General features: G+C 40.0%; 1 protein-coding gene and 1 long non-coding RNA gene across 2 annotated transcripts in view; both read left to right on the top strand.

Moving 5' to 3' along the window:
• LOC108415229 overlaps window positions 1–25,657 on the top strand; it is a 192,180-nt gene that overhangs the window by 36,177 nt on the left and 130,346 nt on the right. The window lies entirely within an intron of this gene.
• LOC119262035 lies at window positions 3,960–24,336 on the top strand. The gene is made up of 3 exons (XR_005129365.1): window positions 3,960–4,341; window positions 4,427–4,572; window positions 23,431–24,336. It is a non-coding gene; the product is annotated as an uncharacterized LOC119262035 (long non-coding RNA).

The following is a 25,657-nucleotide window of genomic DNA, read 5'->3' as shown; positions in this document are numbered from 1 at the left end:
TTTTCTTAGGAATCCTTATTTCTCACCCAACTCAAGATGTTTTTAATGAATTTTCTCTGCCTTGTTTTGTAAGGCCTCCCTGTCCTCCCTGTGTCCGTTGTTTGTAACACTTTCTTATTAATTTGGCTCAAAGACCGGTTCTTACCAACCCTTATCAGCTAGCCTTCCTATTAACTTCTACTGTAAAGGCAGTTTCTCACTCTTTCTGACCTTCGAGGTGTTTTTCCTACCACAATGGCTCCTTTCATTACACTACCCTGCTTTGTGTCTGGAATAGAGTTATTCCATATATGGAAATATCAGGTCTGCTTTTCCCGGTCCCTGTCTGCCTGCCTCAGTTAAATACTTATAGGCCTGTCTGTCTCAGTTTAGTGTTTATAACTCTGTCTTTAATAATTTCTAAATTAATGATTATTACAAAACTTTTATTAAAAGGTGATTTAAGGACATATTTCTTCAAAAACCCTGACATTCCCTCCTGTCTCATGAGAAACTAATCATGAGATTTCATACTTATCAGCTCATTTAAATAGATTACAAGTGTAATTTTTACAAATGATAAAATACAAGGTTTGTGAAAGGTTTGTGAATATAAATCATACTAATATCTAACCTGGTTAGTAAAGTGAGATTAAGTATATCAAACTGAATAATAAACAATGTTAATGTAAGTGTTTAAAATTAAAATATCAAATAAGAATTAAATCAAATAAAACTTCAAAAGTTATAAAAGTAAAAGTGTTACGGATTGCTACATCCTAAAAGGTGCATGGTTGATTATGTGAGTCAAAAGTGTAAAACAAAAGTAGTTCTAAAACTAAAATATTAGAATCGAGAAATTTAAAAATTAAAGAGTTCAAAGATTAAAAATTAAAAGTCAAAAACTTAAAAAAAATCAAAAACTTTACTATTTCCCTCCTCCAGGGAAAACACAACCTGTGTTGAAGGACCCACCTAAGAGCAATGAAATCATTGCCATAATATCATAATAATATAGAATAAAGCCAAACTAGGAGTCTGATAAACCTTTAAATGTGGGTGAGAAACAGTCAGATGTGACGGGCATAGCATAAATGGTCCACATTGCTTATAAAGTCAAACGAGGTCAGCATAGAATCTCGCAAATTCATTATATACATAACAGGTATCCCAAAAAGCCATATAGCCCAAAAAGGACCCTTCCGGCCCCTCGGCATGTAACAGTGACCAACCACAACTCCTTGTAGTTAGGCAAGGTGTGTTCAACTGGAAAAGCAAATCAGACTCATACATATGCAAATAATTTAAATTATAAACTAGAGGTGGGTGTGAGTCCATAAACACAAAACAGTGAAGTCCAAGCAAAAGGTAAGGCATGGCCAAAAACTTAACGAGTAAGGTAAAAAATTAAAAATGCAAAAAAATATAAAAAAACGTAAAAGATTGAAAACATAACAAAATATAAAAAGGTAAAATGTAATGATCATGTAAAAAACAAAGTTTTTTTGGCCTGGGAGCGGCTTGGGCTCCCTGGGAATGAGCTGGAGGAAGTCAAGGGGGGGACAGGGTCATCTGGGATTCTCTGCTCTCCCAACTGCTACTGCGACCCTATCTGGACCAAGCGGTTAACGACGTTGAGGATGATGATGATGATGAAGAAACAATCTGTAAGAAATGATGAAGAAATATCTGTAATATTTTATTTTTTTTTACAGTGCAGAGATGAACAGGCCTGTATCGTCATAGACAATAGAGGAAATGCTTTCCCAGCAGAATCTTCATCTCTGAGAAAGTCTCCGCTAAATACAGATAACTGGTTCTGTCCTCAGGGTTCCTCTGTGAAGCTCTCTGGGTTGGTTTTCTCCAGTTAACTGTCGACTTTGTGGAGCTTCACTGAAGACCTTAGAGGAAAGAACTTGTGTTCGTCCTCCTGATGAGGACGGGGGTCTGTGCTGATAGATGGGCATATCTCAGGTTTAACTGGCATTTACACAACAATATATCTCAGTAACTCAGAACTAAGCACAGAGTAACAAATTACCATCTACAGGGAGTAAATAAGTAGTAAAGAAGTACAGTAATTCAGTAATTTAACATTAATGAGTAATGAGTCAGTCAGTACTGTTTTACAGTAATAACACAGACGCAGGGCTACTGCACCAAAATACCTGAATTTTATTCATTTTTCTGCAATTGGAAATTATACACAAACATATTCTGGAATATGCAGCACCACAGTGTTGAAAACCATTTATCTCAGCAGTGAGTGTGATTATGCATCTACATGCCAGAAGAATAAACATCAATAGAGTAAAATCTAACCAGGTTAGTGAATGTGTGTTTCTGTAACAGTAAAACGTATCTCATATATAAACACGTCTGTGTGTCTGTTCTGTTCAGTGCATCTTCTGAACCCACATTTTAGAGAAAAGTTTACTTTTGTCTTTCATTTGTTTTCTATAATTTAACGACAGAAAAGTTTGATTTCTCTCGTATTTACAGTCTGAGATCAAAGAAATAAACATGCATTTTAACAGCCTTCTCTCTCTCTCTCTCTCTCTCTATGTATGTGTAGAGGTTATTCTGTCTCACACAGAGTCACTGAGGAGTATAGAATCCAGCGTACAGTGGTTCAGTGAATGTGGTGGTGAATGTGTGAAGGTGGGTCAGTGTGTATGTATCAGGCGAGATGATGTAGAAGGACAGAATGCCAGACCCCCTGTCCAGATACACACCTACTGTGTTAGAGGGAGAGGGGGTGGCTGGTAGGTCTGTTCTCTGTTTACTGTGATAGAAAGAGTAACTGTTATTAAAGCAGTACAGACTCCAAGAATGATGACCGTTTCCAAACCGGCAGTCACCACTCCGTCCTTTCCTCCTGATTCCTCCGTATGACACTGATATACCAGCTCCTTCTCCACTCAACTGAACCTCCCAGTAACCGTCCCCAGTCAGACTCTCCACATTCAGAACCTGATACCAGTGCCCAAATCTGTCTGGATGATCTGGAATGTCTCTTACAAACTCCACCTTTCTGTTCTTCTCAGACAGAGAGAGACATCTGTTCACTGTATTTGGATCCAGAGTGAGATTAACAGCATCTTACACACACACACACACACACACAAGCAGAGCATATAAAAGTGTGTGTGTGTGTGTGTGTGTTACATTTCTTCAGTCCTGGTTTCATGCTGATCTTCACTCCATGAAGAACAAGCAGATACATTTATAAATTCTATAATTTCAAAACTAAAATAAAGAATACAACAAATCATAAAAAAATAAAATACCATTCAGACCTCACGGTTCAGATAAAACTAAACTAAAAAAAAAGACTAAAATGCCAATACGGTATATGTAAAACGACAAAATGACACAGACGCTAGTCAGTAAAAGTCCAAAATCAAAGTCAATAAACTAGCATAGCTCAGATCCAAAAAGGACAAGAAATACAAACACATCCAGGCAAACAACAAGTCAAAAACAGGTCAAAATGTCAGAACCAGAATAATGAACACTTAGTAGCTCTAGAGACAGAAGCAATGCCTTACAAAGAACCTGCACTAAATTGCCAAAAGTATTCACTCCCCGATCCAAATGACTGAATTCGGGTGTTGAAGTCACTTCCGTGGCCACAGGTGTATAAAGCCGAGCCCCTAGGCCTGCAGACTGCTTCTACAGACATTAGTGAAAGAATGGGTCGCTCTCAGGAGCTCAGTGAATTGCTTTTTGCACATAAGCACTGACCAGTAATGCCCACTTGTAAAAGTCTGCTCAGGATGACAAGTAATCCCCACAATTTCTATGATATAGTTTTGGATTTATTTTCAACAGGCCACCTCATTACAATCTGGATGTGGTCATTTAAAAAAAAACTTCCTGTTAAGGAAGTTGGTTTGTCAGCTAAATTCTGTTTTCTTTGAAGTGTGGACCTCACTACGCATCAAGATCAGTCACATTTACTTTAAGAAAAGGTTCATAAATGACAGCTCAGCTAAAACAGACTGAAATCTGGCCTAGAATCACTGTTTCATGTAGTCTTTTACACCTGGAGTATGTGAAGGTTACTCGTTACTGCTGATTTCCACCACAGGTCTAGGTGAACTTGTGGGTCTTTACAGTCTTTAAATGCCTGAAACTCTTCCCACACTCTGAGCAATAATGTGGTTTTACTCCTGTGCGAGTGCGCTGGTGGATTTTAAGTGTAGCCCTGGTGCAGCGTTTCCCGTTTTTTTGCGAATCAGGCAGGTATATGGGCATCCGTATCAGTAGCATTGTGGTGTGGCTAAGCTAGGCACAACAGCGTTTGGTGGCCGCGGTTGCAGCATCGGGCTGGCTTGATTAAGAGACCGTGGTTTTAAGGTACGTTGTCTGTCTAGTTGTGTACTTTGCGATGTGTTGTGGAAAAATAGAGCCAGCAGTCAAGTGGCCTGTTTTGCTCATTTAGTGAGGGATCGGCACAAACGAGGTGCCTCGGTTACTGGTGGTGTCGCGTTGGGAGCCGAGCCGAGCCGAGCCGAGCCGAGCCGTCGCTGTCCGCTTCACCATAAACGTCTCGCCCCCGCTTGACGCTGGTTGCTGATTTAAGCGCAGGTATGTTTTCCTTTCTTTTATATCGCGGTCTTTGAGTATGGCTGTTACTGTTGGCGTAGTTTTCCAGCTGCTATCGGTAGCATTTATATGCCATTCGCTAGCGTGGTTAGCTACGCATAGCCTTTTAGCCACTGCTGCTAACGCTTGTATGGTGCAGCCACCCACAGCCTCCTATCCATGGCGGTTAGCACCTACATGTTTCGTATCTGCTGCTAGCTACTTCTAGCCTTTCAGTTTTAGCATTTCGGTACTGTTAGTCTTTACTGTTAGTCTCTTATAGCGCTCGAACTATTGTTGCTAACCGCTTATGGCTTTGTACATTGTGATTAATGGAATGATTTAGTCCAGAGCCTAGCAGGGTGGAAGAAAGGAGGTAATGTTGTATATTAACACGTGTTTATACAGTTTAGGCCTACATATGTGAGCTCTGTCCCTTGAGCCTGATCCATCTTGTTAAACTCTGGAAGATCGATCGATACGGCAACTGGGTTCCTGGCTGCTTTTCTTTGTGTTTTACTTTGCTCTTTTCTTTTTTTAGCTTTTACTTTTTCTTTTTACTGGTGTCTTTATTTTTGGTGCTGGTTTTATTCCCGAGGTTTATGTACTTTTATGATTTTATTTGTAGACCTCCTCTGATGCTGCTGTGAAATGTTTTAGGTTTTTAATACTAGTGTTCTTAATTGTGAGTATGCAAACGTGGGCTTCCTCATAAGTAGTATTTGGGTAGCCTAACAGTACAAGGGTCTACTCATCTATTTTATTTAGTTTAGTATCAGGGCTTGCTGACTAAGAAGCTGGGAATCAATTGGAGTCTTTGTGGTGTTCACTAATGTGACCTGATTGCAGTGCAATATAGTGCAATTGCTCTGAGATTTTCTTTGATTGGGTTGATAGGAATTTAATCACGTGTGTGTGTAATAGAATAGCACTAGCTGATTTCCCACTCTATACCTGAGCAAGCCCTGGTAAAGAGAATTTCATTTTAATACCAAACTGACAGTGTGAACAATTTAATAAAGTCCTTTTTATATATTTTTTAAGATCTGTGTTGACATCATGTCTTGCGGAGCTCCCCTTTGCTCCAGGTATAAACCAAGGGGTGGCGTAGTCTGCCATCATAGTTAAGGGGGTGCCACATAAGAGTACCCTGTTCTGTAAAGCTCTTCCCACAATCTGAGCAGTGATACAGCTTCTCTCCTGTGTGGATGCGCTAGTGTATTTTGAGAGTACTCTGTGCAGCAAAACTCTGTCCATAGTCCAAGCAGCAGTGATTTCTCTCCTTGCTGTGCTTCTGCATTTGTCTGTGAGATGTGTTCATGTGGAGGGTACCAGATGTTTGAGTCCCAGAATGTCTTCTGGATGCCATTCTTATATGACCCGTTTCAGCAGCTTAACTTTCCTCTCGGTGGAATGTCCTGATGTGTTTACTGAAGCACATTTAACCTGAAGACTTGAAACCAACATCAAGCAATTCTGAAAGAAAATATGAACTCAACTTGCAATAAAACAAAATAGGCTAATCCAAATCAATAATGGCAGAAAGTGTAACGAAAAAAAAAAACTCCATCCAATGTGGAAAAGCCAATAACCTAATACCCTCAAATTCTTTAAATGAACACAGACTACTGCAGCTTTGTCACAACACCGACATTGGAAATTGCAGGACTGAACTGGATTTTTGAAACATTTTTTTGACAGAATGTATCTGGAACCACAGGTCATTCAAGAGCTCAGATAGACATTTTGCCTTTTTTGCAAAGTTCTCAAAGCTTAATTGTCTTAATTGGTCTTAATCCACTTTCAAATGATTGTGTAAAGGGAGATACACATTGTTTGTTCTCAGAATCTGTTTTCTTTAATATTAAACATGAAGGATCATGAAAAAGCATTAAAAGGTTCTGATGCAGAGTGTAGCTTCGGTCAATGTAGCTCAATTTTATGTCGGCTACTAACTTAAAAAAATGCTTTTTACAGTTCTTTAAATGAATGGCTACAGGGTTTTACTCAAGGCCTAATAGAAAACACATGGCATAGTACTCAGTAAGGACCAGTGATGAGCACAGACTTTGTGTACTTCATACACTTAAATAAAAAAGACTGTTACTGTGGGCTGTAGGTTTAAATGAACTGAAGGAAGACAGTATTAATGTTTTGATCACCGTTTTAAAAAGATCACTGTTTCGTTTAACATTTGAATAAAATATTATAATTTATTAAGTGATCAACCCTGAAGTTGCTTGTTTAGCCAAACCTGTGTTTTGAGAGTAAACTAAGCAGCACTAAAAATGCATGCATAACATACATATAACTTTAATAACTGATCATGTCGAGAGATGAAAGTAGGTTAAAATCAACTCACCTGACATCAGAAATGTTGGTTTTTCTTGCCTCTGATTTCTGCTGCCAGTTCATGAAGACTGGAGCAGAGACTTGACCTATAGGGAAGCATTCTTTATTACGCACAGGTCTCCTACACAACTTAGACTTGGTCAACCATGTAAAACCACACCCTCCTGTTGTCCACCCCTTTGTCTAAATGACCCGAAACCCCTACTTGATGGGCAAGACTCTACATTTTGTAATTAAAATAAGTGTTGTGGCTCAACCAGGAATCTACAGTCTCCCACATCTAGGAACCAGAATATCAAATCAAATTTATTTGTATAGCGCTTTTTACAACGGATGTTGTCACAAAGCAGCTTTACAGAATTTCAGAAAAGAAAAAGTTTCAAGAGAACTGTAAGAATGTACAGAAACCCCCCCCAGTGGGCAAGCCAGGGGCAACAGTGGCAAGGAAAAACTCCCTCAGAACTGAGGAAGAAACCTTGGGAGGAACCAGGCTCACCAGGGGGCACCCATCCTTCTCTGGTCAAACTACCTACAAGTGATTATATTACTAATATTAACAGCAGTAATATTGGTATTAGGAATAACTAGGAGTCTATGAGAACATCAGCGTAGGGTGGGCAGCTCATCCAAGGTAGGTGGTTGGGGCGTGGGCAGCTGGTCTGAAGTGGGTAGCAGGAGGGCTCGGCAGTCAGTCGTCCTTCAGTGTCCACCCGGATATATGGGTGATTCTATACTCGGAAAGAAAGCAGGTAAATGGAATTAGTTTTGTTCTATCCGTTTGTACATAAACAGGGAATGTAAACGTTTACAGAGTGTGGCTAACGACTCCGGCAGATCTGACTATGACAGCTTAACTAAAAGGAGAGAACCAGAAGGACACACAGACACGGCAGCACTCTGAAACAGTTCGGCATCCCTCCGCTCCACCGTCCACAAACCTGAGTGACCGCGTGCGAGCAGCGGGACTACAGCACTAGTGTCTCAGTTTACTATAATTCCCTGTGTCCGTGGCCCCCTGGATCTGCTGCCTTTATCTAAGGGGGAACATTAGTTACCAAAAGCTAAACTGAACAAGTGAGTTTTCAGCCTAGTCTTAAAGATTGAGACTGTGTCTGAGTCCCGAACAGTTTCTGGAAGATCATTCCAGAGTTTGGGGGCTTTATAAGAAAAAGCTCTTCCCCCAGCTGAAACCTTCTGAATTCTGGGGACTATTAATAAGCCAGCGCTGTGGGATCTGAGTGGTCGTGATGGCTCATAATGAGAAATAAGGTCTTGCAGGTATTCAGGAGCAAGACCATGTAGGGCTTTATAAGTCAATAAAAGGATTTTATAATCAATACGGAATTTAATAGGTAGTCAATGAAGTGATGATAGCACTGGACTAATATGCTCAAATTTTCTGGTTTTAGTGAGGACCCTAGCTGCGGCGTTTTGGACTAGTTGGAGTTTGTTTAAATTTATGCTCGTGCATCCTGACAGTAGCGCATTACAGTAGTCTAGCCTAGAAGTAATAAAGGCATGTACTAGTGTTTCTGCATCACGCAGGGACAGGGCATTTCTGATCTTGGCAATGTTGCGAAGATGTAGAAAAGCTGTCCTAGTGATGCCGCCTATGTGTTGATCGAATGATAAATCTGAATCTATTATAACGCCAAGATTTTTTGCTGCTGATCCAGGTGTGGCTGGAAAGTCGGCGAGATTTAAGATTAAATCTGGTGATTTACTTCTTGCTAATTTTGGACCCAGAAGGAGAACCTCTGTTTTGTTACTGTTTAATAGGAGGAAGTTGCGTGACATCCAGCCTTTCACGTCTTTTACAGTCCTCCATTTTCTTTAACCTGTATTGGTCATCAGGCTTGGCTGATATGTACAGTTGAGTATCGTCTGCATAACAATGAAAGTTTACGCCATGATTACTTATAACTGTGCCTAACGGTAACATGTATAGTGTAAATAGTAATGGTCCTAAAATAGACCCCTGCAGAACTCCAAATCTCACTTTTGAATAAGTGGAAGATAAATTGTTTACCCTAACGAACTGATAACGTTCTGATAGGTAAGATCTGAACCATGATAGGGCCGTCCCTCCAACCATATTTTCTAACCTTTCTAGGAGAATATTGTGGTCTATTGTATCAAAAGCCACGCTAAGGTCAAGTAGCACTAAGAGAGATATGTAGCCTTGATCAGAGGCAAGAAGATCATTAGTTATCTTAACTAGAGCGTCTCAGTGTTGTGGTGTGGCCTGAATCCAGACTGGAATTTTTCATATATATGGTTCTTGTGTAGATATGAACTCAGTGTTTGGGCCACAGCTTTTTCTAAGATCTTGGGTATAAACGGTAAGTTAGAAACAGGCCTGTAATTAGACAAAACGGTGACATCAAGATTTGGTTTCTTGATCAAAGGTTTGATAACTGCTAGTTTAAAAGCTTTGGGAACATGGCCCAGACTAAGGGACGAGTTTACAATAGTTGAGAGAGTTTATAATGACTGGCAGTACTTCTTTGAGTAATTTTGATGGAATTGCATCGAGTGTGCAGGTTGTGCAATTTGCAGAAGAGATAATCTTCTCTAGCTCCAGCTGTGGGAGGGGGTAAAAGGTTTCCAGACTCTTTTCTACAGCTGTGTTTTTGTTCTATATCAGCCAAGTCAGATGACAGCCAAGCTGGATTTGAATTTGATACTGTGGGTTGAATTTGTCTAATATTATCAATTTTATTATTAAAGAAGTCCATAAAAACTTCACTGGTGAGAGTTGCTGGGATTTCTGGTTCATTACCTGCCTGATTTTGTGTGATTTGGGAAATCACATTAAACAGAACTCTAGGATTAAACTTATTACTCTCGATCAGCGAGGCCAGATATGCTGAGCGAGCTTCAGTGAGAGCATTTCTATACTCTATAAGGCTGTCCTTCCAGGCAGTGTGGAACACTTCTAGTTTGGTATGAAGCCATTTCCGCTCTAATTTCCGAGCTGTTTGTATTAAGGTCCATGTTTTATCGTTGTACCACGGGGCTTTTTCTGCCTTATTCTTTTTATCGTAAGGTATTTTATAAATAATCGGTTAGTAAATGTAGTTCCATTGGATCTGATGGAGTGGGTTGATAACTATGGAAGATTTTCTATGTATATAATATAATATTGTGTGTGTGTGTGTGTGTGTGTGTGTGTGTGTGTGTATATATATATATATATATATATATATATATATATATATATATATATATATATATATATATATATATATATATATAATTTTTTTTTATTTATGGCTAAATCATAGCTCATATGAAATTAAGTAATTGTCGGAGATCGCTGTGGTTTGCGGTAGGATATTAAGCTTGTCTATGTTAAGACCTAGTGTTAAAACTAAATCTAACGTATGACTACAGTAGTGTGTCGGCCCTGTTACGTTTTGGGTAAAACCAACAGAGTCTAGGATTGAGGTAAATGCCCTTTTTAATGGGTCATCTACTGTCTCAAAGTGAATATTAAAATCTCCTACAATTATTACTCTATCGTTGCACACAGCCAGGTTTGCAGCGAAGTCACTAAATTCTTTTATAAATTCAGAGTATGGCCCTGGTGGTCTGTAAATGTTAAATAATGAGAACGCCTTCTTTTTTGTGACCGGATTTGTGACGTGAATAGAGAGGACCTCAAAGGAAGTAAAAGTGTCGCATTGTTTCTGACTAATATCGAGAGTATTTTGGTATATTACACAGACTCCACCTCCCTTGCCTGATAGTCTTGGCCTATGTGCATAATTATAGCCTACAGGCGAGGCTTCATTTAAAGCTAAATATTCGTTTCAGTAAGACAAAAAAAGTCAAATTTATGATCACTTATAATTTCATTTACGATGACTGCTTTAGAGTTTAATGATCTTATACACTAACTTGGACTACTTAATATATCTCAGATATATCTCCATAACAATGGCAATGGTAGATTGGGGAGCTATCAGTAGCCTATTTTACAACTGATTAACCATCGGAGGCCCTTACATGACAAAGGGATGAACCCTTCACAGCCCCCACATGTCATCCAATAGAGCCATACAAAATGCAAACAAGATTAACACAAAACACATGGGAAGAGTAAGACATTTCAAGAAAGGTTAATGAAAGCAAATAAATCATGACAAAATAATATTTAACACCATTTTGGTTGTGTGAAAAAATATGTACATTAAAGTTAATTGCTGAATATTGTTGGCAATCGTTTAAAAGGTTTTAGATATGCTATGGGGGTGAAGTGGTGATGGTACACTTTGTACACTCAGCACTCCATACATACCCTTTATAAATGCATCTATTACATGGTGTTTAATGTCCTGCAGTTTCCCCAGCAAAATCTCTCTCAGAAACAGTCTCAGCTAAATTCAGAAAAAAGCAGTTCTGTCTTTGAGGTTCCTCTGTGAAGATCTCTGGGCTGGTTTTCTCCAGCTCTGCTGTCAACTTTGTGGAGCTTCATTGTAGTTCACAGTAATTCAGTAATTTAACATTAAGTCAATCAGTACTGTTTCAGAGTAATGACCCCAACACAAACGCAGGGCTACTACACAAAAATACCTGAATTGTGTTAAACTGCATTTGGAATTGATGCAGAAACATATTCTTGAATATGCAACACCATGAAAAAGTTTTAGCCTTTTAAACAGTGTTGAAAACCATTTATCTTAGCAGTGAGTGATTATGCATCTAAATCCCACGAAAATAAATGTCATTACAGTAACAACTAACAAAGCTGGAGTTTTATGTGTGTTTCTGTAAGACACACATATACACACACGTTCTAAGCCAATATTACCTCGGGGTTGCAGGGGGGTGCTGGAGCCTATCCCAATCAGTATCAGGCAGAAGGCAGAATACACTGTGGACATGTAGCCACTCCATTGCAGGGCAGCCAGACACACACATCTAGTGGCAATATAGCATATCCAATTGGCGTAACTGCATGTCTTTGGACTATGAGAGGGAACTGGAAGAAACCCACACAGACTCCGGGAGAACATGCAAACTCAACACAGAAAGGACCCTGGTCACCCTGCTGGGGAATAAGACTTTGAGGTGGCACAGATGGTCACTACCCACTGCGCTGCCATTTCTGTAACAATAAAACTGAAGTCCCTCATATATATATATATAAAGAAGTCTGTGTGTCTGTTTAGTGCATCTTCTGAACCCATATTTGAGAGAGAACCTATTTATTATCAAAAGTTATTTTCAAAAGTTTATCCACAAAAACATTTAGATTTCTCACATATTTACACTCTGTAGGGATGGCCCTTCCTGTTCCAACATGACTGCGCACCAGTGCACAAAACAGGTCCATACAGGCATGGATGAGCCAGTTTGGTGTGGAAGAGCTTGACTGGCCTGCATTCCTAACATCAAGGTGTTCTGTTTGCTTGAGGATTTAGCGCAGAGATTGCGAGCCAGGTCTGACCTCACAAATGCACTTCTGGAAAAATTAAGTCAAAAATTCCCATAAACACACTCCTAACCCTTGTGGAAAGGCTTCCTAGAAGAGTTGAAGCAGTTATATCTGCAAAGGGTGGGCCGACATCATATTAAACCCTATGGGTTTAAGAATGGGATCTCACTGCAATTTCCCTCTGGGATCAATAAAGGATTGTGATTCGGATATGAATGTGAAGCCAGACAAGCAAATACTTTTGGCAATATAGTGTATCCTACAAGCCCCAGCTTTATACTAAACTAATCAATGAACTGCGGTGTACATGATCAGTACTCTGGAGAGGTAGAGCGCTTGGAGCTCAATAATAAGGCAGGAGTCACATGATCCCCATGGGGTTCAGAGCCAAAGGGAGTCCGTATAAAACACCCTTCAGACCTCATCCTGATAATCACAATAAGTCACAACAAAGGCTAAAACAGATCGTTGTGATATAAAACTTCCTTCAGAGCTCACAGTCCAGATTAAACTAACGTAAACACCCCAGTGTCACAACTGGACTGAGAATCCCCCAACTAAAAATATCCAGCCAACAGCGTCCTGTGGGCAGCGTCCTGTGACCACTGATGAAGGACTAGTGGAAGACCAACACAAACTGAGCAGCAGATGAGTTGTCGTCTCTGACTTTACATTGACATGGTGGACTGACAAGGTAGAGGTGTCTAATAGAGTGGACATTGAGTGGACACAGTGTTTAAAAACCCCAGTGGCATTGCCATGTCTGATGTACTCGTACCAGCACAACACACACTTACACACCACCACCACATCAGTGTTGCAGAATGATCCACCACAAGAATAGTTCCTGCTCTGAGAGGGTCCGGGGGTCCTGACTGCTGAAGAACAGGGTAAAAGGGGGCTAACAAAATATGCAGAGAAACAGATGGACTACAGTTTGTAGAACTGCAGGGCATTAGCAAATCATTTTAAGATAAACATAGCATGACATTAAAGTAATAGTTTAAAATGCTGCATCACTTAATGCCAGATACATTTGTTAAGGCATGACATGTCTGATATCCAACGTGTGCTTTCAAAATATACTACAGGAGTTACTTGGCTATTCTTGCTACCAAAACTGGGCTGTCACTAACCAGATATTGGTAAATGCATGCCAAAATTGTAATTTATTTTCTTCATATATTTATCAAAAAGTTACATAACTTTACAGGAAAACGTTTTACTAAAACATCGCAGACGCACGTTTTTGTAAAATTAAAACTAAAACTAGAACAGTATAGTTTTTTGTTGTGTAGTACTATTTCACTTTAAAACTAGACCAGAACAGGTGTGTTGTATGTCACATTGTCACTACAATAATAGTGCATAATATGTATGAAGTCAATTTGTGTCTATAGAAAGTAAGTAACTCACTGTAGTTTTTCCAGTGTGCAGTGTAAATCCTTCAGTAGACCAGACAGCAGCTTCACTCCAGACTCTCCTGATTGATTATAGGTCAGATCCAGTTCTCTTTGGGTTTGATTTCAGATCAGAAGCCAGAGAAGAACATCCTTTATGTGCAACCATACAACCAGACCATCTGTAGAAAAGAAGGAAAAAAGGGACAAGTCAAGTCAGCTTTATTGTCAATACTACAATATGTGACATTCTTCATGAGCTTTTGTGAAGATACCCTTGTTCCCACCACAACACCAAGCCTCGGTTGAGATCTTTATAAGTACATATAATTTATCGTTTGGTGGTGGAAAAGCTGAAAATACTAATTGTTCACATTGTTTAAAATCTACATGAAAAGATGTGAATTTCGCATTCATACAATAAATAGTAAATAACCTTAACTGCAGTGCAATTCGCAGAACTTTTTATCCTGCCTGTTTTCTCATGGCTGGTTTCTAGACAAATTAAATATCTTCAACATCAGGGCATGCAGTTATTTCATTTTATTAAAATCTTTTTAAACCAGGGGGGCTTAGCTCCACTTTTTAGAGTTTGGAAAGTCTTCTATTGCTTAGCTGAATTCTGTTGTGTCAAGAAGTTCTCAAAGAGTGCTGGACTAAAACCATCCAGGACTGGTATTAAATGCCCCTCACATCTTACTTAGTTCAAATATGAGGTGAAAATGTGCAGATGTCAATATAAGATACACCTTTACAGTTACGTCAAGGAGTTTTAAATAATAAAGCTGTGGTGTGAATTCCTTTAAGCAGAATGTGTTGATTTAAAAATTCCCTGTAATTTATATTGATGGAGAAGTTCACACAACAGATAAGCTCTCATTCGGTTCTGTCAAAATGGATTATGTGGAAAATTGACTAACACTGTCTTCATAAAGAAGCACACATACAGACCACAGCTGCTGCCACATTTGTCTCAGAAAATGAGGGCATTGTGACAACTCACATTGTAAAGTCTATCATTCTTCCATGTAATGCCAAACATATTTTTGTAGTTCAGCAATAACTAACAATTTCATGTTTATATGACTTGAATGATTTTCAAGATTTTTACCTTGATATTAATAATTTTAGATATTGTGTTATATTGAAAACAGCAGTAACTCAGAGTACAGAGCCTATATTAACTGGAATAACAACAGTAGCCATGTTTACATGCAGCCTAATAATCAGTTAATAATCCAACTAATAGCTCAAGCAGAATAGAATATGTCCATGTAAACACCTCAGTCGGATTAGTCTAGTCCGATTGAGGCCATTCGGAATACAATTTCTATCTGATGGAAAGAGGTGGGTAAACCTTTAAATAATTTCAATTTAAATAGAAGAAATTGCCATGTAAGTGCCTGAATCTGACTTCATTCCAATTGGAAAATGCAAGTATGTTCTGGGCAAGCGCATCGTGTCATAGCGAAAGGTTTATAACATTCAACATGACAGTCATGTTTTGTATCCTGCAATTTAAATTCTGTAAATTTACATTTTTGTAACTCTAAAGCAACTAAAACGGAGTTTGATTGAGACAGCATTTAATGGTGTAGTAGAGGGTTAACTTATGTGATTAATACCATTAAATGTCCAGCCATTCTTAGGAATTGTTGAGGAATTTTTCATTGAGAGAGATAATGGCTCCAATTTTGTAAATATCATTAGACACTGGAAAAAAGGTAATTTTTTATCTAGATTAAATTGCACTGCTCTGACACTACAAATTGGGTTTTAGGACAATGAAGTCCTCATTTTATAAAGGAAATTGAATCTTTTCTTCCACATTTTTTACACTTGTTCATTTTAGAAAACGATTTCAGTGAAACCTCAAGTCCTGTAGATGTAATCAGGTTTGTTGGAAACATAAGATAAGATAAGGTAATCCTTTATTAGTCCCACAGTGGGGAAATTCACAGTATTACAGCAGCAGCAGAGTAACAGGAGTAAGGCACTCAGTAGTAGAAACAGGAAACAGTATAAACATTATCAACATTATAAATAATAAAAATTAAAGCTAAATCTCTAGATTATTTACAACAAAAAAGGATAATAATAAAATAAAATAAGAGTTGCATATAAATCTGTATTGCACTTAGCATATTGCACAATGAAAAAAGTTCGCATTCTGAATGTAAGTGTATATTGTATTGTATGTGGTTTACTGGGAGCAGTGCTGGTTGTACAGTCTCACAGCAGCAGGAAGGAAGGACCTGCGATAGCGCTCCTTCACACACTTGGGGTGAAGGAGCCGGTCACTAAAGGAACTGCCCAGTGCTGCCAGAGTCTCACGCATGGGGTGGGAGTCGTTCTCCAGCATGGACGCTAGCTTGTTCAGCATCCTCCTTTCTCCCACCACCTGCACTGGGTCTAGAGGAGTTCCCAGGACCGAGCCGGCCCTCCGGATCAGTTTGTCCAGTTTCTTCCTGTCTGCAGTGGAGATGCTGCCGCCCCAGCAGACCACTCCATAGAAGATGGCTGATGCCACCAGAGATGCTCACAAGTCATTTTTTGCAAGTCCAAGTCAAGTCTCAAGTCTTTGGTCTCAAGTCCAAGTCAAGTCCCAAATATTAGAATGACACTGCAGTCGCAAATCACTTTATAGTTGTAATGGTCTGTTATGACACTTCTGATGTATAATAGCTTAAACTGGTAAATGAAAAAATTTAGATTTTGGAGATCCAGATCAGTGACTGCCTCCACAAGGCGAAGCGTTGAGTTCCATCTTGTTGACACAGCAAATGGGATGCTGTGATTGGCTCCATATTGAGCCTCAAATGCTTCCTTCATGCTACATGTAGAATGCAGCAAACTGCAAAATTTTGTCAATTTTGCCATTGCATTGTTTATACATTTTGTTTCTTTCAGTCCATCTCGCACAACAAGTTGCAGGGAATGTGCAAAACACTGTAAGCGCTGCTGCCGGCAACTTCTCTGGATGGATTCCACGTCATCCTGGAACTCTTCACTCGTTTCCTCCCATAAGTTGCCATTTTCCAGATCATTGTCACCATCTTCACTATCAGTCACAGTAGCGGGGACACAAACTGTGAAAGCTTTTTTCATATTAGCAGCATTATCAGAGATGATGTAATCTAATTTGTGTTTTATGTTAAAGTTGTCACATATCTCTTCAAACTTTTCACTTATCCTTTGTCCAGTGTGTGACCCTGTGAAACGCTCACAACTTAAAAGGACTGACTGTAGTCTTGGGCCATTCTTCTCAAGTTCCATAAAATGAGATGTTATACCTAAAAAAGCCACGCATGCTCCTGTCAGTCCAGATATCCACAGTCACAGAAACAGTGTCTGTCTTCTCTAACTTGGATTTTATCTTGGACATTTTGTCTGCTGCAAGCTCACTTAGACGCCTGGTTACTGTGCTGCGACTTGGTGGGCAGTATTTCTCCTCTACCACTGCTATAAAGTTTTTAAAGCTGGGCTTGTCAATCAAAGACAAGGGGAGGTTGCAAGAAATAATAAGGTCCTGGATTATTGATTCAGTGATGGCCTTATGTCTGGGATGTCCCTGGCTGTACACTTGCACTCCTTTTGAGTGAGTCAGAAAAGAGTCAATGCTGCTCTGTCCCTCTCCACTTGCCAATTTTTTTGCTTTACAGAATTCAGAAAACCTGTAGATGAACATGGATATCTATTTGGAATAGTAATTAGGCTTCTCAAATTTATTAGTTTGTAATGTGTACCAACTTAGCCTTGATAAACAAATTAGTCAGACGTGAATAGCTTAAAATACTGCACGTTACAGCTTATTTTTATCTGAATGTAGAGGCCAAAACATTACATTAAATGCCTCTCCTTTTCCAGTCAATACCAAGCTAACTGGGTAAACATTCGGTTGTTATAAGTAACACACTAACTGTGACGCTAAGCTTGTTTGTAGCAGATGCTAATAACCTTTCAGGCAGTGACTCACCTTTCCGGGTGGGTTTTCAGGTGGCGAATAAAATTCGATGTGGTGGAACCGTTTGCTGCTCTTTTATTTTCCACTTGTGCGAAGTTTTTGTACCCAAAACGTATTATAAAAGGAGGAGCAGAAGCAAGCGTCCTCACCGGCGCCGTCATGATTGCGATGGTTTGCGGCGCGCGCATTTGAGTCACGTAACGTTACGTCAGCGGGAAGTGAAAAGCATACAGACAGGCGGAGAAGAGATTGTCAAATGAAACACAAAAGAACATTACAAATAAAAGATTGTTCACGAGTCTCAAATCACGAGTCCAAGTCGAGTTGGAAGTCTTTTGAATGCAAGTCTAAGTCGAGTCTGAAGTCACTGTATATGCGACTTAAGTGCGACTCGAGTACGAGTCCCAAACTCGAGTCCCCATCTCTGGATGCCACCACTGTGTCGAAAAAGGTCCTCAGGAGTGGCCCCTGCACTCCAAATGACCTCAGTCTCCTGAGCAGGTAGAGTCTGCTCTGTCCCTTCCTGTAAAGTGCAGCAGTGTTGTCTGACCAGTCCAGTTTACAGCTAAGGTGCACACCCAGGTACTTATAGGAGTCCACTCTTTCAATGTCCGTTCCCTGGATGTTCACTGCTGGAGGGGGATGTGTGCGCCTGCGGAAATCCACCACCAGTTCTTTGGTCTTCCCTGCATTGATCTGTAGGTGATTCCGCAGACACCAGTCCACAAAGTCCTGAATCAGTTCTCTGTACTCTCTGTCGTCCTCATTTGTGATGCGGCCGACGATCGCTGAGTCATCAGAGAACTTCTGTAGGTGGCAGTTGGGTGAGTTGTACATGAAGTCTGCAGTGTACAGGGTGAAGAGGAACGGTGCTAACACCGTCCCCTGTGGGGCCCCTGTGTTACAGACCACCATGTCGGACACACAGTCCCTTGTCCTCACATACTGTGGACGGTTGGTGAGGTAGTCCAGGATCCAGTGTGTTAGGTGATGGTCCACCCCTGCCTGTTCCAGCTTGTCCTTCAGGAGCCCAGGCTGTATGGTGTTGAAAGCACTGGAGAAATCAAAGAACATGATTCTCACAGTGCACCCAGGCTTCTCCAGGTGAGAAAGAGCTCCATGCAGCAGGTAGATGATGGCATCATCCACCCCGATGCCAGGCTGGTAGGCAAACTGAAGTGGGTCCATAGATGAGCTCACCATAGGGCGGAGTTGTCTAAGGACCAGCCTCTCCAGTGTCTTCATCAGGTAACAACATAAGGATTTTGTTGTTTCTGCTATATACAGCTGGATATTTACTGCATAAATTGCACCTAAACAAAGAAAAAATATGAATGTCCATCAAATCACTTGACAACAAAGGCCCTGAAAGTGTTTGTTGTACAAAGTTGTCAATGTAGGAATATATAGTATATATAATATATATAGGAAGTCGTGGTTCTTTCTGACTTCTAGTTCTCCAACAGCTCTTTCAAATGTGTCTGAATGTCTATTTTGTCAGATATTCATGACATTTGTGACTGCAGCGATGATGCTTGGTGTCCATAAAACACTGAGACTTTGGTACAAGCTTTCCCCAGAGCTGTCACTCTTTTGGCTTTCTGGACCATTATTTGCTGGGCTAGACACAGACATGCAATAAGATATATGACATTCTGAGACTCTTCTATCCAGATATTTACTCACTGTGTTACTATATGAACTAAATCATTCAACCTCATTACACTCGGGATGTGGTTATTTCAAAGGACCTCAACAAATCAGCCACTGTTAAGTCACTTTGAATTGTGGACCTCACAGCATCAAGACCAGACACATTTACTTTAAGAAAATGTTCATAAATGTCAGCAAAGCTATATTTTTCATGAGCAAAATGTGCTCTGCACCATGTGAGACATCTGATTCTTGACAGAAATATTTAATGAAACATTCTTGACCAATAATCAATAGACATTGTGACAATTGCATTGTGGTTGCCTGCGAAACATCTTGCCACTTAAAGCTCAAGAAAGAGAAAGCTCTTTCTTTTGTTCCACAACAAATGAATGGCTAGACTTTTTATTCTTTTATCTTTAAATGGGTACCTTCAATTTGAATAGCTGTCTAGACAAATTTCAGTCAGGTTTTAGGCCTAACCTAATACTGAAAAGGCCACAATTCATGTTATTAATGACATTCGATTAAATACAGACTAGAAAAACATCCGTTCCATTACTGCTTGATCTCAATCACCGGCAACAAAATTCTCACAGATAGGCTTGAGAACTGAATTGGGCTTGCAAGAACTGTCCAGTTCATACCTGCAAGGAAGGGACTACATTGTGAAAAAAAGTATTTCTGAGAGAGTGCCAGTGACCCATGGTGTCCCCCCAGGGTTCAATTCTTAGGTCATTCTTATTCAGTTTATACATGCTGCCTCTTGGCCAAATCTACTGATCAGTCAAAGCAGTTACTAAATGACCTTTTTATCACCTTAAGATATCAAGATCAGAGATTTTCTGACTGAACCAGACTTGGAGAAAAACATCCATGCCTATATTTCTAGCAGGAGCACTATATTTATTTATTTTCTATGTTGCAGAGATATGAGACAACATGGACAAGAAGTGTTTAGATACTACGTTACTTGGACCCAGTTGACATAGAGCATTGGACTTTAAATCCAGGATCAAAACGTTCCTGTTTGAACAGCTTTCAGCTTAAACACGGTTAGCATTTCTAGAAACGTTTTTTCTCTGTAACAGCACTTTTTTTTTTTTTTAATCTTACTATAAATTTAGGTTGCCCCAATGGTGTTTTGGTGGTTTTCTGATGGTGTTCTCTTTGTGGTACAATTGTGTTGTGATGGAATTCTTATTGTGTTCTAATGGCATTCTGATGTGTTTTCCGTCTCAGAAAAAGACACACTAGTTCAGCTCTGTCAATAGAGTGCTAATGGTATTGTAATGGATTTCCAATGGTGCTCTGATGGTGTTCTAATAGTTTTCTGACATGTTCTTATGGTGTTTTGGTGGTATTCAGATGGTGTTCTAACTGTGTTCTAATTGATTTTTGAGTGAGTTCTAATGGTTTTGTGATGAGGAAAAAGTATATTGAGTTACTGATTATCCTGAAAGGGGATAATAAGTTACTTATTTTCCAGTTCATTGATTTTTTTTTTTATTTTTTTATTCAGGACTGAACTAATAGAAAACTCCACTGAGTGTCTCCAGTTTACAAAATGAGCTCTTCAGTTCAGCAGAGAGCAGCTCCACTCCTGAATCCTGCAAGTCATTGTTGCTGAGGTCCAGCTCTTTCAGACTGGACTATGTTGATTGCAGAGTTGATCCCAGATTTTCACAAGTTTTTGCACCGAGACTACAGATGCTATGTTTTCAAATAGGCATTACAATGTACTCAAAGACAGATTTATGAACACAGTAACAAAATAGATGCATCTTATTGTTTAAACAGAGTATCTCTAGTTACCAGTTTAAATTCTTCAGTCCAGCAGACAGCAGCTTCAGTCCTCAGTCTTGAAGGTAACTGTTATGCAGGTCTAGCTCTTTCAGAGAATTCACAGCCAAATAGTTTGCAAAAAAATAAACAGCACAACAGCAGAAACATACTAAGCATTAATCAGAACACACTAGTTCAGACATGACGGAGAAGAGTGAACATGCCAGAGCTCAGACCACGCACGTTTGCCAACCAAAACCCACTACACATCAGCTAAGACTGTGAGAAGCATAAGCAGAAATGCTGCAGCTTACCACAGAACAAACTGGCAACAGCAACAAAGGAAGAGGGCACAAACACACTCACCACAGGTGCGGTCACATTGCAGGAGAAGAGGAAGAGGGCTCGCGCAGGTGAGGAGCAGGTGTGTCATAGGCAATATCACAAAGCAAGATTCAGCTTGCTAGTAGAAAACAGAGAGAGAGAGAGTCCATCAATACTGGAGAGTATCTGTGGTCGAGTTTTTGTTTTTGGACTTGAGTTGTGCGGTGCATTTTTTTATTTTTACGCTCTGGCAATGTTTAAATACTTACGAACTGAACTTACACACCTCGACTGCCATGCGCCCTTGGATTCTGCGTCATATAATCTCTGCCGGACAATTGGGATTTCTTGACGTCCACGTAACATCCACCGCTCTAAAAGAGGACCCTCGTTTAGTTATGGCTGTGATGACTCTGATCTCTATATGGACATATAATCGTGCTCGCCAGCGTGACGCTAAAGCCATCCGTGGAGTAAATCATGGCCATCTGCATCCACTTTCAAAACTGGTTTAACCTTCTCTTCCCAGCTGTCGCTACTTTAACCTCACCCATCTTAACGCATGATCCATAACCAATAAAGCCTCGTTAATCAATGACCTCATCACCCAGAATAAAGTGGATATGTTTTTTTCTTTCGGAAACCTGGCAACAACCTGGTGACTACCTACATTTTAAACATGCTGACGCCCTCAGGCTACAGTTATCTCTCAAAACCCCAAAGGTGGTTTGGCTGTGGTTCATCATTCCGGTTTAACGGTCAAAGAACTTTCCCTATTCAGTACTACAACCTTTGAATATATTGCCTTGAAGGTTGTTTCCTCCTCACCTTTACTGTTCCTGGTTCTCTGTTGTCTATCATGATATTAGGTCTGTCAAACTCAATCTGTTTGCTGCTTCTCTTCAGTTTTCAGCCCTGTCTGACCTACATAACCTATCATCCCCTGAGAGCATGGTTTCTCTCTTAAATTAAATCCTTAATGATTTTGCCCCTTTTAAGAATAGACTCCTCCCTGCCGCCCGCTCCTGTCCTTGGTTCACCCCTGAACTAAGGGTACTGAAGGCTATTGGTCGGCGTCTTGAGCGCCTTTATAAAAAACACTAGCCTTACTGTCCACTCTCTACTTTAGTCAACACACCCTCAAATATAGGGATGCCCTTAATACTGCCTGCTCCAACTACTACTCCTCCATCATAAATAATGCTAAGTCTAGTCCAAAAGCTCTCTTTCGAACCGTTAACAAACTCCTCCATCCTCCTGTATCAGTGTGCCCCCATTCACCTGAGCAATGTCAGGCTTTTCTACATTTTTTTGACAAGAAAATGAATCAAATCTATAGCCTCTTTTCTTCTGCTTCCCAGCCATTCTCCTTTACAGATTCTGCTTCTTTGAACACAAATCTAACTTGTTTCACACCTGTTGACTCCTTTTCGGTCTCTGAGCTCATCACTAAGTCTAATGCTTCCTCCTGTCAGCTTGACCCTGCCCCCATCCCTCTACTCAAAGCCTGTTCATCTGTAATCAATACCCCAGTTGCTACAGTGATAAATTCATGTCTCTCTTCTGGTTCTGTTCCTACTGCCCTTAAAACTGCTGCTGTTACTCCGATACTTAAGAAACCTGAATTAGCACGACTTCTCTTTCTAATTACAGACCCATCTCACTCCTTCCATTTTTAGCTGAAGTAATGGAAAGAGTGGTTGTTTCCCAACTCCAGACATTTCTGAGTGATAACACCCTCTATGAGCCTTTCCAGTCTGGTTTCCGTACTCACCACAGCACTGAGACAGCTATTCTGCAAGTTGTTAATGATCTTCTCCGGTCTGCTCGTAGTGGTTCTCTCAGTATTCTCCTGCTCCTTGACTTAAGTGCAGCTTTTGATACTGTTAATCATGATGTTCTCATTTCTCGTCTTTTTTCTATTGGCATCACTGACACAGTCCTACAGTGGTTCAGGTCATATCTTACAACATATCAGTGGCTGGAGACACCAAAACCACACGAGAAATCTACAACTTCCTCCATCTCCACCAACATTTCATCTCATCTGAACCTCCCACCAATTATGAACAAGCTGGTTTCAGCTGGGATCAGGCTGTAGCCATCTCTGTCAGCCCTTCTACCTTCGGTGAAATATTGGCCCAGCTTCTCCTCCACACTCAACTACTGCCACAGGGACCCAACAGCCCTCCTGCCCCATCACAGTCACCAGTCACAGATAAACTATTAAACATAGCTTCCTCAACACCTGCACCACCTTAAAGAAAGAGGCAAACTCTTCAACCACCAGAAAGGCAGCTTTGCTGTCTACCTCATTGTCAACAGGAGCTCCACTCACCCTCCTCTGCTGAAAGGGAAAAGGTCACATCATTTCCAAGTAATCCGGCAAACTGATATTTTTCACCTCAGTGCTGCTACAGTGATGTCAGTAGTACGTGTTTTCAAAACAAGCTCGGACCCTGTGCTCCAGAAATCTGTTCATTTCGGTGCTTAGGATCCCACCCTTCAGACCCTTCCTCACCCGAGAGGCTGCCCAGTTGCTAGTGCAGTCTCTTGTCATCTCAAGGCTCGACTTATGCAACTCGCTCTTGGCTGGTCTTCTCATGCAGGCCATCAACGCTACCTACTTGATGGCAAAGGTGACGTGAATATTATTGAAAATCTGTGGTGTGATTCAAAGTGGGCTGTCCATGCTCGGAAACCATCAAACCCGACTGAACTGGAGATGTTTTGTAAAGAAGAATGGTCCAAAATACCTTAAACCAGAATCCAGACTTTTTCTGTTGGGGTGCCCAAACTTATGCACCTGCCTAATTTTGTTTAAATAATTATTGCACACTTTCTGTAAATCCTATAAACTTTCTTTTCCTATAAAAATTTCACTTCTCAAATATCAATGTGTTCGTCTGCTATATGATATATTTTTAACTGAAATTGTTGATCCGAACAACCAATGATTGACCTATCAGCACAAACCTCCATCCTAATCAGGAGGATGAGCATGAGCTCCACAAAGTCGACAGCAGAGCTGGAGAAAACCAGCCCAGAGAGCTTCACAGAGGAACGCTGAGGACAAAACCGGTTATCTGTGTTTAGCTGAGACAGTTTCTCAGAGATAAAGATTCTGCTGGGGAAACATTTCCTCTATGGTGTACGATAGTACAGGCCTGTTCCTCTCTGCACTGTAAAAAAAATCATATTACAGATGTTTCTTAAATTATGAAAAAGAAACACCTTCAATAAAGTACGGTACCAAATGTTCAGCAGAGAATGTTATTTTACAGATTTTTTGCTGCATTTGTCTTTTTCTAAAGACTCTCTGACTGGACAGAGACAGAATATCTCATGTCTAAATTCCTTTGTTCTACTTATTGAAAGACACAAGTGAGAGAATCTGCCCCACCAAATGAAGCACTTTAAAGCAGATCAGACATGAAGGACCAGACATGAAGGACCAGACGTCACAACTTGGACACCCTGTCAATCATTGAAATCAAGCAGATAAAATATTAAATGATGTTGCTCTAATTATGTCAGACAGTGAATGCAGATCTGATGTCATTATTTGATGGTCAATAGTTTATAAAAAAAGTGTTCTTAAGAAAAGTCCACCATCAAATCCAGAACAGAAGTGCTCTCATAGCCCCAGATGACCCAGGAAACTCAGTCAGTATAAACATGGTGGGCACTGTCCTGCCTCAGTCATGTTGGGTGGTTTAATATCTTAATACTAACATCCCATCCACCACAAACAGAAGTCGGTCTTTTCAGAGGCTGTGAAAAGCACAACTGCAGCTCAGCTCTTCAGCACCATCAGCTCAGATTCACTCAGAATCAGACGCTCACTGCTGTTAAGTTTGTGTCAGTAACATTAGGAATATTAATGTGCGGATTTACTTTATTGTATTGATGTGAAATTTCACATTTTGTATAGTTCATATAGTTTAACTATATTTAATTGTAGAGCTATTTATGTCTATCATTTTTTCTTCTTTTCTTTATTGAGGAATAAAAGCAAAACAGACATATCTAGTAGTTCCACACATCCAAAACCTTCCTCTTTTTTCCCCCCTTGCTTATTTTCCACAAAAAGATGTACACACACACACACACACAAAAAAAAAGGACAATAACTACAAATTGGATAATCGTGACAGAAAAATATAT

The sequence above is a fragment of the Pygocentrus nattereri genome, chromosome 22, assembly GCF_015220715.1.
Source record: "Pygocentrus nattereri isolate fPygNat1 chromosome 22, fPygNat1.pri, whole genome shotgun sequence".
NCBI classification, from domain to species: domain Eukaryota; kingdom Metazoa; phylum Chordata; class Actinopteri; order Characiformes; family Serrasalmidae; genus Pygocentrus; species Pygocentrus nattereri.
The sequence above is the reverse complement of the archived record's forward strand: the minus strand, read 5'-3'. Positions and strand labels throughout refer to the sequence as shown.